This window comes from Phasianus colchicus, chromosome 2 (assembly GCF_987193195.1).
Source record: "Phasianus colchicus chromosome 2, bPhaCol1.hap1.1, whole genome shotgun sequence".
NCBI lineage: Eukaryota > Metazoa > Chordata > Aves > Galliformes > Phasianidae > Phasianus > Phasianus colchicus.
Window position 1 is genome coordinate 99621957 of NC_143437.1, and position 13295 is coordinate 99635251.

The following is a 13295-nucleotide window of genomic DNA, read 5'->3' on the forward strand; positions in this document are numbered from 1 at the left end:
AACTTTTAAGGCAGTCAAATATGTTAGATATGCATTCAAAATGTTAAAAACAGTAGATAGAAGTTTTTATTCCCAATTTTCACTAATAAAGGCTTTAGGAGAGAATTTCATTCTACTATTTTTAAGAATATGATTTTGTCTTCTTAACTCTGGAGTCAGATAATGAAAGCATATGCTGTTAACCTTAGTAACATTTTGTGAAAATTGATAAGAAGACAATGAAAACTGGAAAAAATTGTTTGATTTCTAACAAGCAGAAGCTGTCTCCCCAGGCAGAGGGATTAAGTTGATAAAGTCACTTAACTTTGAGTAAGAATTTGAAACAGTTCAGAATATAAGGGGAAATTTGAAGTAAGAAGTTGACAAAAATATGTATTGTATTCATTATGACATCTTTATTGCTGCTTAGCATTTATCAGCTAGGGTCACTAATCATATTCTGAATGATAATGTTAACAGTATTACCTGCACATATTAGAATGCTGTGAATTTCAATGTTTTTTTAATATCAGCACTGCATCAATTAGAAAAAATCTGTGATGAGATTCATTTCATGCTCCTCTGTGTAAGCACACATCAGCTTCTTAGCTGAAGTGTCTTGCCCAATTTAATTAGTAATTAAATTTAAAGTAATTACATGTATGTAATTAGTAACATTGAATGTACAACATCATCCAATAGAATTCTTCCCTCTCCTTAACACTAACATTTAAAAGGCATTCTTTTAATTTCAGATCAAAAATAGTTCAGAACAATCAGCGCATGTCACTGTTATCATGCTTTCACTATACATGTTTAATTCATATATTATTCCTGGTAATTGCTAGCAAAAATCTGAGTATAACTGTGAACTGAATATTTGAGGTTTCCCTTTCCTCTGAGGAATGTCTGGTTAGAACAACTAGCTTCCTATATGAATAAATAAATAAATAAATAAATAAATAAATAAATAAAATTTGGAAATGCAAAGTAAGATTGGTCAAAAATAATTAAATCAAATTTGAGGAATTATTACATGATAGATCATACTGCAGAGATATTAGTCATCAGCAGATAGTTCAGTGTCATGGAAGTTTAGTGATTTTTGGAGCACATCTGAATTAAAAGGAGGCAAGCTACACTGCCTTCAATACTTTTGTTCAATGCTGAATCCAAACTACTGAGGCTTGGCAAAAAATCACACTAAAGAACATTTTCACAACTACGAAAATTTTCAAAGTACTGGCTCAACAATCTTCGTTTCATGGCTGAAACAATTCTAAGTAATTTTGCTATTCAATATATACAAAAATCAGATACTATGTATATACGATAAAGAATTATTTCATAATGTGCTACAGAATTCCAGAATTTCTAGTCCTTATGAAATAGCCTATTTTGTTATTGATGACAAGAATCACCATTAAAAAAAAAAAAAGCAACACAGCAAGCAATATTTCCTATTGTGTTCCCTGATGAACTTTCTTCTCGCTCTTTTGTTTCCCTTTGTTTCCCTCTTGTTTTGATGTTGTTTAATTTTTTAATGTCTCAACATTTTCTGCAGGTACCTTTGGAAACCAGTGTTCCAGTGGAGCAATCTTTGCTACCTCTTACTGCAATATTCACAAGGGCCTAAGCATATGTGCCCAAATATTCCTTTTCTGGGTCAACACCTAAGGGAGAAATAAAGGTCAGGATGAAAGAGAGATTAATGAGGATTCGCTACACCACAGGAATCGAAATAAACCAGGCTTAATTGGGACCTAAATTAACTGTCCTTGCATGTTTTAACTCACCTTTCAGCTGTAAAAGGTTAAGGGGTGCAAGAGATCAAGAAAGTAGGTGACCAGAAAATGAATAAAAAGACACAAGCATCCAAGTGATCTAACGACACGGGACAGTGTTCAAACAGTTTGAGTTTAATTAGGGGCAACTGTGATAATAGCGAGAAATTTGCCTTTTCCTGGTCAGTCAGGTTGGATTGATAGATGCATAGTATCTGGTGTTTTATAGAAAAAATTGCCACAAATTTTGGATATTATCAAGTTCATGTAAAGCTTTTTGAACTATTTGTTACTGTGAAGCTCCATAGTGTAAATCTTCTCTTCCAAACATCCTGAAGTGAGTCAATACAACATACAGAGATATTGCATCAGGCCTGTGGCATATAAAAGCAAGATTTAACACACTTAGCTTTAGTGATGCTGAGGTATTGGGCAACATCCTACAAGAACAGAAATGAATATAAACCTTATGGAAAATCTAACAACAGGTTGTGCAAACTTCCAAAACAAATACATGCAATATAAAAACACCATACGGCAAAGCTCTTTCTACAAAGCAAGGACAACCACATGAATTTACAATGAATAAATTTATGAAAAAGAAATCAACAAATCTCCCTACAGAGAGGTTTTTACACTGAAGGCCAAGAGGAAGGATGGTATTTTTATCACATGCCCTTGAAAATACAAATATTCAAGACATGCCAAATCCTACTGAAAAGCCAGTGTATGCCTCTGCATTGCTAAGGAAGCCTACTGCACTGAACAAGAATGTTAACTTTTATTTATATATTTATTTATTCTGCAACTTCAATAGCTGTCTGTTTGGGTATATCAGATCACTGCTTAAATATGAGAGTGGGTCATCAGAGAGATGGCACAAGTTAGAACTAGGTGCTGCTGCAGTCTGAAAGCACATGGATTTCCCTTGCTGCCTTTTTGATCTTAAATAAAAATAATAACAATAAGAAGGGTAGCCGAAGCCTATGATAACCATATCCACCAAGAACCTTGAAAGTCCACCATAACTGACACAAATTTGATGCCTAAAATACACGTTGTTTTCTAATTAGTATGTACCTCATTTTATCTCACACTTTGGATTTGAGCAAGAATGTTTTCTAATCTAATAAGGAAGGCACAGGAATTCCTTTAGCACTAATTATTATTTAATATCATTCTAATAAGTTCCAACAATGATTAGAATAATGCTAGCTCAGACTAAGTCAGCTCTGGGAAACTACATTTATTATGAGGAATCCTATATGATAAGTTGTAGTGATGTACTTCAGACATTTCAAAATGTAGCCTTTCCTTGGGTATGTACTCCTTAGAACAGTTTCCTATTTTATAATCAGGTACTTAAGCCTTCACTGTATTAACACATTGTTTTTAGTTTTGAGTTGTCTAGATTGCGATGATCTTAGTAAGATCTGGCAACCATGAAGCATGCTCCTTTCAGAAGCATGTGTTTTCTAGACCAGATTTTCAAAATATCTGCAAAGTATAACAAGTATAACATAACAAGTTTGAGGAATAATGAGATGGGAGTGTATTTTCCAGCAAATAATAAAGTTACATTTGGGATATGATTATTGGTGAAAGGAAAAATATAATTCTTTGCAGGCGTTGACCAGTGATCATCAACCATGCTGAACAAAACAAGACACAAAATAGATCTGTACAATAGTTTTCCTTCCTTGCAAAATAGGATCACTTCAGGGAGAGATGGGCATATTTGTGTTGCCTGATTTTGTACCTCCTTAACATCACAAATTTACAAATCAAGATCAAATTCCTTTTTCTGCGTTTTTATTGCAATGGAAAAAGAAAACAAGAAAAGGTAGGGGAAGAAAATAAAATAGAAATGATACAGATAGAAAATAAAATGAAGACAGAAAAGAAATACTTTTTATGATCTAAAACTTTAACAAGTTATTTTACAATGCTTGTTCCCTAACATTAATTGCAGGAATATCCTTTGACTTTGCTGTTCCATATTCAGTATTTCAAAAATGAACTCAAATGTAATTTATGTAATGATATATTTGTGCTTCAGAGACTCTCATTATTTGAATGAATTCCAATTTCTTGGATTCAAATTTATTTCCAATGATGTTTGTTACTATAAAAACTGCCACTTTCACTTACTAAACTTAGAAGTGTTTTTAAAGAGGCAATGGTAAATTCTATTTGTATACTCCCACTTTACAGTATGCCAAGACCCAGAGGAAAAAAACACCAGGAAGAAGTATCTACGAGACTTTCAGTGTGCTATAGATAGCTTCAGGAATCACACCCAAAGTCCAAATCCACTGTTTAAAATCATTCGGTGCGTACTATGAATTCGAGGTAAGAAAAAGTAAATTTAAGTTTTCAGCTCCTGCTTCTTCATCACTTTCCAGTTCCCCATTTGTTGATCTGACAATATAACCCTTATTAGTTTAAAAGAGGTATCCCTTTTAACACCACAGAAGAGCTAGTTGTGGAGGTGTTGTAATAAACCATAGGACACAAAGAAGATTATTCTCGGTTTAGTGCTGTTGTCCTGATTTCAATAAGGAATATGCTTATTTTTGTTTATCAGAGACTTGTATGATGCATTTATTTGCATTTTTTGATGAACACAGAGTTGATAACACACTGATGTTTTAGTTGTAGCTGAGCAGTGCTGCACAGATCCAAGAACTTTTCTGTTTCTCGTGCTGCCCTGCCAACAAAGAGCTAAAAATGTACAAAGAGCTGGGAGGGAACAGAACCAGGGCATTTGACCTAAACAGGTCAGAGGGATATTCCATGCCATATAACACTGCGCTGAGCAATAAAACTTGCAGAGCTGGCCAGGATAGAGGGCTGCTGCTGCCTCCTGAGGACTTTTACTGTTATTACTATCTTCCTTTTCTGTACAATTAAACTGTCTTTACCTCAACTCATGAATTTTACCTTTTTACCAATGGAAGGGGAGATGAATGAATGGCTATGGTGCCGAGCTACCTGCTGGGTTAAACCACAACAACTGTTCGTTTTTATGTCTGTTCAAAACTTTTCCTACAATTTTCATCACAGACGGTGGTGATACCCTATGTAACATTCATCCATTGATTACCTTAGATTTTCCCTGTAACAATTAATTGCTTGTTTAGAGTGATTTTCTCAGTGCATCGGTATGCCTAGTTGTGTTTTTATTTATTTGTTTGTTTTCAGCTTTTATTATTTACAGGCCAGTTCTTTCTGAATATTTTTGATGACTGAAATATAGCTATTTTTGATATCATTAAATTATCACATTTTTCCTTTGCTGTCAGAAAGAAGACAATGAACATACATGTTACACAGTAATCTGATAGTCATCCGTAATAAGAATGAAGAATATATTCTTAACTCTTACATTTTCTTTCCAAGCACAGAAAGCCACAACAAACTGTAAATGAATGTGGATTCCTTGAAGCTAACTAGAATATCTAGAATTCCCTTTCCATTGTTTGCTTTTGGGGTACACTGATTCATATTCTGACTTTCTCAGTACCATTTACTAGAAGATACATTACAAATTTTATCTTGGAAATTTCCAACTTTTTTCCTTTCATCATCATCATCATCATCCAGCCAAACAGGACAGGCATTCTTGGCTGTTAGAGCACTCATTCAGAAGTTCCAAGTTCAAAGGCCCCTAAGGCACTCCAAGATTCTCTTGAACATCCATTTATGCCTGCTAAATTTGCAGGGTTAGCCCTCAACAAGTAACTTATCAACAAGTTCACTGTCAGTGTGTTCATTGTCAATAAGTTCACCACAACAACCTCACAGTCAATATTCTGCAGTAAACAATTCTGCTTCAGCAGGGGATTTTTGCCCATCCTGTCTCCACAGGGCTCCCGCCTCTGACCACATCTTCAGCCTTAAGCATGTTGTCATGGCAATGTTCTTATCTTGCAAGCGTTAGAGACAATTCCAGGCATACCAGAGATAAAGTGTTTTTCATTGGTCTGCTACACATGCCAAAATGCCAGCTTGTTTGAGAAAATGAAGGTAAGATCCACAGATCCAAAACATAAAAAGAAATGGTAATGAAAAGATATCCAGGAAGAAATTATACAGTCACACAAGTCTTTGCAAGGAAGGACTCACTGATAATGAAATGTAGCTCCCTAAATTGTTTCCCTTGTTTGTAAATGAAAACAGACTTTCAGAATCCTTTCAACAAGAAACAGTCACAAGACTGTTTTTATTGTGGTGAATGTACCTGAATACAGTTTCTGACAGTGCTTATCTTGGTCTTACTCCTTCCTTTTTGCATTGAAAACTGCCTCAGTGCCAATTTCAGTGTCTGGTTACTCTGAATACCTCTGAGGAGACTCAGACAGCAATCTTGAATTTATCTCTAGGAAAAGCCAATGCTTTATTTCTCAGACTTTTCCAGTGCCATCTGAATACCCTTCAGCACTGGTGATAACAGAAAAAATGTTTTGGAAGCCTTGATCTCCTCCAAAAAGCTCAGTACTGTACTACAGGACCATGTGGTGAAGGTTTGCTCTACTGTGATGTATTTTAATACTGTAATGAAGAAGACACAATTGTTTATGTCATATCATTTAAAAGAAAAGCAGAACGCTCAATCCATTCATGTTTAAGCATGAGAAAAGAGACAAACTTCCTTGCTACTTACTAAACTGTGAGGGAAAAGAATTTAACTTTTGGAAAATATATTTCTAAATTTGTGTGTAAACGTACTTCAGAAAGAAGGAATTGTTCAAGTAAATAAGAGCAGCCAAAGTTAAAACTGGAATAACAAACATCTCTGTAACTAATAAATGTGGGGGAAAAACAAACAAACAAATAACAACGACGACAAAACAGAACAAAACAAAAGCCAAAAGGAAGCTATTCCTTCGTGACTGAAAGAGGAAACTCTGAATATAAATAGATAGGAAAATTTAGGGGAAAACAGACATACATTCACATCAGACCACTGTTTGGCTGTAGTTATCTTGTCCTGTACATATCTACCAGTACACAAATGCATTTTGTATTTAGCATCTCTTGTTCTTTTAAGAAATAGATTGATAAATGAAGAAGTATTTCTATGTCTCCTGAAACAAGATTCTTTAAATATTGGATAACCATTCACAGGCACAGCAAACACATGCAGAAAGACATTTCACTGTGCAACAAGTGTGCTGTGGAATGCACCCATATTGTGCTTAGATGTATTTTTCCTATCAATTTTCACTCTATTAGAAAAGAACATTTTGTTATGTTTACCTGTTTTTATTGAAAACCATTAGTTAGCTTTTCTTATTGAACTCTCAGAAAAATTGATTGCATCACTACGTGACGGCATGTACCTTCCATAATGTACCTTGGCTGCCCCTTTCTAAGAATTGTTTTAGCACAATTCACATGCAGAAACAGCACAGGGTCTCATCCTTGAAGTAACAGAAAGCTCTTTTTCTAAACTGAGCAAAAATACTTGCTCAACAACAATCAGGTTTCTGAAATTTAACACATACAATAAAAAGTCATACACTTTGCATTATATGAATGAAAGAAATTTACAGTTCTCCATTTTTTTTTTTTCCCCTTCATATTGCCTGCAGGGGAGCAAATAGTGCTCAAATTCTAACTGAAGAGATGTAGTCAGAAGGGAAAAAAATACTGATAGATATCAGGGAAAAGGGAGTTTGTTTTGAAATTTGTTTTGAATGTGTTCATTACACCAATAGCACTTTGCTAATGGCAGCTCAAGTAATTTGTTTAATCATCTAAATGATAACGATAATTCCTACACACACACACAAAGAATACATTATCTTTCTACCAATATCATGTATGTGTATGCAAAATCTCTTTCTTTATTGAAAACTAATGGTGTTAAAGAGGTTCCTCATTAAAAATTATGAAGATTCCTTTTTCATAGAATGGAAATAATCTTCCTTATTCTTCAATGATAATTGACGAGCAGCATGAAGAAAATAAGTTTATGTTCCTTGCTCTCATTCTCCTTCACACACTGATTTCGTTTACAGCAAGTAAATGAAGGCCATGACAAAGGCATGGAGAAATATTTTTTTTAAATTATATTGACATTGTCTTGAAATAAGTTAAGTTACTTAGTTTATACAAATTCTCTTAGAATATGTGTAAACAGAACCAACAAGTGAGTGTCTATCACTTAAACTTCCTGAAACAACTGCTAAAATACTAGGTTGATTCTGAGATTCCAATTCAAATGAAAGATGCAAAATAAATATTAAACACAACTTCTTGAATTCTGAGATTATTTATTGCTTTTAGAACTTAGTGTGAAAGAGAGAAATATTGTTTCAGTCCTAAGAGGAACAAACAAGCAAACAAACAGAGTGGAAGGTGATGAACATTATAGGATATCTGCAGTGTAGGAAATTAATGCAGTTAATTTCTTCCACCATTAAATGGATAAATATATAAATACACAAGGAAAATTACCAGTCAGATTGTTAAAAGGATATAACAGATCTGTAGCAGTTTGAGAAGGGACATGCATACTCGTCAGCATTTTAGTGCTTGAATATCTCTTGTGATCACAACAGTTCATAAGGTAACTACATGTCCATCTGCACCTGAGCAGGAGCAGAAGTGCCCACTTCCCTGCACTTGCCTGTCTGCTGTGTTCCCACTGGCTGTGCACCTACACCCTGAACTGAACAAGTAGAGCAAGACATATCAATCCAGAAAGTATGTTTTATTTTGTGGGAAAACAAGCTACACAGCCTCTGGCAGTTGAAACCCTTTTTTCTTCTTTAGGTTGTGAAGGCAACTTCTCACTATCTTTTGATAGTGGCCTTAGAGTCTGGAGCTTTGTTTTTGTTTCAGCCAAAGTAGAACCAGAGGAACCCCTTGCTATGTACATGCTTTGATCTCTAGCCTTGTGTTTCCTAACGCTCTTGGATGTTCTAGCTGAACTGCTGCTACAGACTATAGAAACAGCACTCAGAAATTAATCAGTTTTTCACTCTTACCATACAAACGTGGTGCAGCAGTTAACTCCTTAGCATTTTGGATATCCTGGGCAAAATCTCTCTCTTTGATGGTTTGAAAATCAGAAAAAAAGCGCTTAGATTAAGTGTAATTAAATGGCAGATATTTTATGTCTCGAGACTATTTACGTCAGCAATTTACATCAGATCAACAATTTTATTTCTGTGGGCTTTTTTTAGAGCCAGTAAGTTGAGATAAAATGGTTAAAATGCACATGTGATAGTTGCTTTTTCTTTCTTCCTCTATGTGTTACACAAATAATCATTATTGCTATAGAACAATCCATCCTTTTCATTCATAGGAAAATGATTAAACTGGTTTTCAGTGAGGTTTGGATCAGAAGGTCTATCAGTGTGTATTCCCATAGCTTTAAATAGAAGTTTCATAATATCTGGGAGCCCCTATCAAGCAGTGCACAGTTTGTGGAAGATATGAGTCAGCTTTCCAGCTCATTCAGCACCTCTTCCATCTCCAGCCAAGAACTCCTTACTATTTCAATTATAAAACATAAATCATGTATAATTTTTGGAGACTAGATCACCAACTATAAATAAAATAATTAGAGGAAAATAATTATGTAATTTAATGATGTGTTCATTTCTTGATGGGTTCTTTATCATGGAATCTGGGACAAATCACTATTTATAAGTTCAGAAATTGATACGATTTCTATTAACACATTGCTTGAATAGTGGCATCCCTGAATTTTCGAGACTTCCTGCAATACAATTTTTTTTAATTTTACACCTTCATCTGGGACAGATTTTTGTGTTCCACCATTCAAAAAGGACATGTAATTAATTAATACTTAACACAGATCCCATATTTTCAGTGTTTATCAAGATTTATCAGTATTTTCTGCCAATTTCTTATCAATTTCCAAAAATGTTGTGTATTTATTGTGTGATGAGAACTTGGATTTCTGAGTTTGTTTCCATGTTGGTGTGATTGATGATGTTGATCTTAGACAGAGAAAAGAACACACACTATGATATCTTTGGAGAGAGAGTGGGAAATAACAATTGGGAATGCATGTGCTCTCACCAGCTTGTCTGGCTCTTTTCAACTATTTCCTTTCACTACAAGGAAGAATGTCTTGGATTTGAAACACTGAAAAGTTAAACCATGCCTCAAAAAGAAAAATTGCTCATTCTTTTGATTTTAGTTATCAATTCTGTGATTCTGTGATTCTGTGAATTTTTTCAAAAGTCTTAATTTTAGGCAATTTTTTTCTCTTACTGTTAACACACACACACATACATATATAATGGCAGTAGTTTATTATAATTTATATTAGTTTATTATTAGTTTATTTAACTTAAAAAAAGAGAAAAAAAAAGGAAAAAAAGGAAAAGGAAGGCAGGTGAAATATTTTAAGAATGACAGATAAATGTGATTCCTTTCCTGAAGATCAGCATATAGTTTTACAGCATCATGTATTATGAAATAAAAGGGAATTTGTGCAGCCAGGAGATTTTGCTAGAAATCACAACCGTTTTTTTTTTTTCAACAAAGTAACTAACGAATTGTTCGTGTAATTCTACTGCTTACTGCTCAGTTCATGAAATCAAACTATATTTATTTAACTTTAATAGATTTTACTTAACAAAATATCTAATGTTAGTAAAGAATTTTCTCAACTTGGATGATACATAGACATAAACATGCCCTTTTCCAAGCTTAAAAATATATATATTTAATCAATACTGTCCTTTTGGTCGACATTTTTACCATCATTATTGAATCTTTACCACCCTGGAGATTATTTGTTCTATATTTTTTTCAATAATGCCCTTTTAATGTACTTAACATCCTTAAATATTTGGCTAGTTCAAAACAGTCCAAATACACATACTATACAAATTTGAGTTTTTGCTTTTGCAAGCATCATTCATCAGATTAAAAGCCAAAAAGTGCATTCGGGTATTGTTTTGAGAATTCATTCAAGAAAATTCTACTCCAGAAATCTGCTCCAGCATCTATGACCCTACCTGAGGGTTAAAGAAATAGTTAACTCGCATCCATCAGTACTTAATTATTTTATCAATACATTCAGTATGATTAAAAGTTCCATAATCAAATACTCCATCAATAGTTTCAGTGGGTATATGCATTATGACCAGAGAAGTTGGAACTGGTATTGATATATTTTTATTATTTGAAATTTTCACAAGATAAAGCAAAATAAAATGTTGTAACTAACTCAAGTTACACTGATGCATTTAGATTTTTATCACTGTATTCCAAAAATATAATTGTCCTCTTGGGCTCACTGAATTCAAGATTTCATGAGGATCTCAAGTTCACATGCCGAACATCTCTGCAATGCTGTGTCAGTTAAACTGGTCTCTACATAAAAGATGTGATAAAAACGTATTCAGTGTGCATTTGTGTAACATAACATGGTGCTCCAGAAGAAATTTTTGTTAATGCATTGAATGCCAAAACATGTCAAAACTTGATCCCACCAACCTCAGTGCTGATTACCCTTAAATTGTACTGCAGAAGTCTGGAGGAGTGACTTCTAAATGAAGTCTTTGGACTTGTTTCTATTAAATAGAAAATGCTGTCAAATAGGATCAGTTTAGGATTTGCAGGTGGGGAATGGGGATTACACCTCCATGAGGACTGAAATAGCTTTATATTCAGAATAAATGGCTAGATGAATTCCTGCTTGTTGATTTCCCATGAATCAGAAGGCAAAACTGCAACACACAGCAGTGTGTGAGATGCAGTGCTACCCCCAGACCTTGCCTGCAAATGACTTCCCAGTGTATCACTGGCAAATGAATGTACCTATTCATAGCTAATTCATAGTCACATCTATGTAACTTTTTACCAAGCAGATATAAAGTTTTAAGGATGATCCACCATTTTCCAGGCTTTCATAGTCCTTTGCAACAGGTCTTCCAGGTTTGACAATCTGGTCATTTATGTGAGACGGTGCTATATTTCAATGGATATATAATCCATGCTGAATTACAATTATTTCATTGAAAAATAATAAAAAAGAACTTTCACTAACCTTTACTTCTGTTCAGCTGCTATTTCAGAAATATTTCACTTCAAATATTCAACATTTTGATTGGTATCACCATATTCCAGCCATGTATTCAGTGGTTCTTATATTGACCCAGAATCAGCAAGCATATCAAGCTCCAATGTAAGATGGACTTTATCTTGAATACAAACTATCTTCCATCCTCAGGGTAGCAGGCAACTAAGTTTGATTAAACCGCATGTTTCAGAAAAAGTAATCTTTTTGTCATGTTCCAGAATCAATGTTAAGAAAAAGATAAATAAATAAAAAAATCTTTTGGAACATTATTTTTGACCGTTTCCTCTCCTGTGGAGGGGAGAAGCTCTTAGAGCCTCTTCAGTGTTAACAAATGCAGATGATGTGTTAAAGGGGAACTATCTGATATTGGTTTGTGAAGAAATTTAACATATTTCAAACAATGTGGCATGTACCTTGGAGAACTGAAGCAGGAGACTTCCTTGATCACAAATCTTTGAGCAGTGAGAGCTGCCTACCAAAATGTGTTACACAAAGGAAGGGACATCGTCAGAGAGAGGCCATTTAAATAATTAAAACAGCTGACACAACTGAGAAATGAGTTCTGCTTCCATTTGACATTTATTTTTAATCTATTCAAATCCATCGGACATTTGAAAGAAAAAAATGTTGCTCCAAATTGGATGGAATGTTATTACAAGATTTGCTTGCTCACCCACCTAGTTTGTATAACTCAGTGAGAGTGTGAGATTCTTGGTTAGAGCTGTTTTAGCAATCTGCTGCATTGATGTACCATATGAGTAGACCTGAAATGTGAAAGGAAAAAAGCAGCACATTATTATCATGTGTCTTTAAGGTTATTTTATTGTGAAGATGTAGAGATACAAATAGACACTCTTGGTGAAGGGAATAGAACATACATATATATTTTTAATAATTCTTCCCATTCCTCCCTAAGGAACAGAACATCCTATAATTGAAAATGGGAGAAAATGATGTGGCATAAGAGTATGTCTAGCATCAATTTGGGAAGCTGCAACACAACCACATTCTTAGAATACTTCCTTCTGTTGTTTTCAAAGAAAAAAAAAAAAAAAACCTGCTTATTTTTATCTAGAGCATTTAGAAACTAAAATAAAGCCACCAAGAATAACACAAGGTAACTTACCATTTTTAGTTATTTAATTTTAATTGTTTGGATCCCTGCATAAAATTTTATGTCCTGCAGGACAGAAAATTATGTACTGTAGCCTTGTTCTGTTACAAGTAAGAAATTCTCATGAAAACCACTGCAACTTGCACTGGCAGTTCCTATCCTGAAACATATTGAGTACATAAATAATGAATACAAATATACATACTATCTGTGTAATATTGCTTTTTCATGCAGGTTTTCCCCAGCTGTTGTAATTCATACTCTTCCTCATTGCTATAGAAGCTTCTTTGACCTGAATTCCTCATTTTTGTATTTTAAGGTCCTTCCTATACTTCCCATAGAA